A 1,566-nucleotide genomic window follows, 5' to 3' on the forward strand; every position below is an offset into this window, starting at 1 on the left:
TTTTAATAAAAGTGAAATTTGGAAAAAAATATTGAGAATTTACAGACCTGCCCTCTTAGTTTAAATTACATCCTGACAGGACTTTTTGTGGAGCCACGAGACAGCATTCTTATGAGAGAGAAACGAGAGACAGCATTATTATAAGAGACAGACTTGTCACTGAACTATTTCCCCAATGCCCTTCACTCTTTCTTTTTTGTTCTTTTAAAATCTTTTTAAAGTTATTTCTATTTATGCTTATGTGTGTGTATGTGTGTGTGCCTGCACATTTGCATGTACACCACATGCATGCAGGTGCCTCCAAGGTAATAACAAGGCACTGGCGTCCTAGGAACTGGAGTTACTGGAGTTGTGGGTGCTGGGGACAGAACCCAGTCCCTCTGCAAGAGGAATACCCTCTTAACCACTGAGCTTCCCAGCCTTCTTTTTTTACATGCTTGACTCTGCTGATTATGTGATGTTGGGACAAGTTACATAACATCTTCATGTTTCAGTCCGCTCATCTATGAAATGGGTAATGACAGCGGTTCTCATGAGGGTGTCTTGAGGATTAAACTAAATTGATACACGATATGTGTTTAGAAGTATGGTACGTCTATAAATGTTACCACAAACGTGGGCACTTACAGCCGGTGTGGACCCAGCTACCCAGAGGGTGGGCTCCATACTTTATCCCCACAGCTATTCTTCCATCTTCCCGATGAGGACTAATTCTGGCAGGATAAAAAGGGCCTCTAATTCTTCATTTCACTTGGAAATGGCTGACATGCAGGCCCCAGCCCTGGCCAGATACAAGGCTCATGTGCCAGAGGCTGTGATCTGACGAGAAAAGGAAGACTTAGATGTGGCTCTCAAGAAGCTATTTAAGGCTTCCCTAGTTTCCTGATGCAAGAGTAATAGCTATAATCAGGTATTACCCTGGTTGAGTTATTTGGTGAGAATTAAGTAAGACAACGTGGTCTTGCCTTGTTTAACATACAGCCTACAAATACTATGGCTTCCCTACATAAAAGGAAGGTAGGTACCCCCGCTAAGGAATCCCCTGGTGAAGAACTTGACGCCAAAGCAGGGGGCAGTTAGCGGCCTGGTGGCGCGGGTGCCAGCCCCAGGAGCCAGCAGGTGTGACACAGAGGGGCGTGAAGCTTCAGGCTGCCCTCCTCCTGACTCATCCGCCTGGGGACGGGCGCTGACTTCCCCCGGTTCTGACAGCGCTTGAGCCTGCATCCATCACTTTTCGTCGGCAGAGAGTGGTCTTAGGGGTTTATACCTTGCTACCCAGAGCTTTCACGAGCCTGATCTGCTCGTATGCAGATGGCAGTGTTCCATACCGCAGAGTGCTGGTCCAGATGTTTCTGGAACATTGTACCAGGCATTTAACACTTTATTAAGTTGGTATTAATGTAACTGGCGAACGCGATGCACTGACTGCTCTGGGGACTGCACATTTTAACGTTCTCAGGAGCAGCAGAAGGTGAGTACGCAGCAATTTCCTCGGTTTCTTCCTCAGAACTTCTGTACCTTTTTTTTTTTTTTTTCTTTCCGGAGGACTTTATTCTATTAGTGGAC

The sequence above is a fragment of the Peromyscus maniculatus genome, chromosome 23, assembly GCF_049852395.1.
Source record: "Peromyscus maniculatus bairdii isolate BWxNUB_F1_BW_parent chromosome 23, HU_Pman_BW_mat_3.1, whole genome shotgun sequence".
Taxonomy (NCBI): Eukaryota; Metazoa; Chordata; class Mammalia; order Rodentia; family Cricetidae; genus Peromyscus; species Peromyscus maniculatus.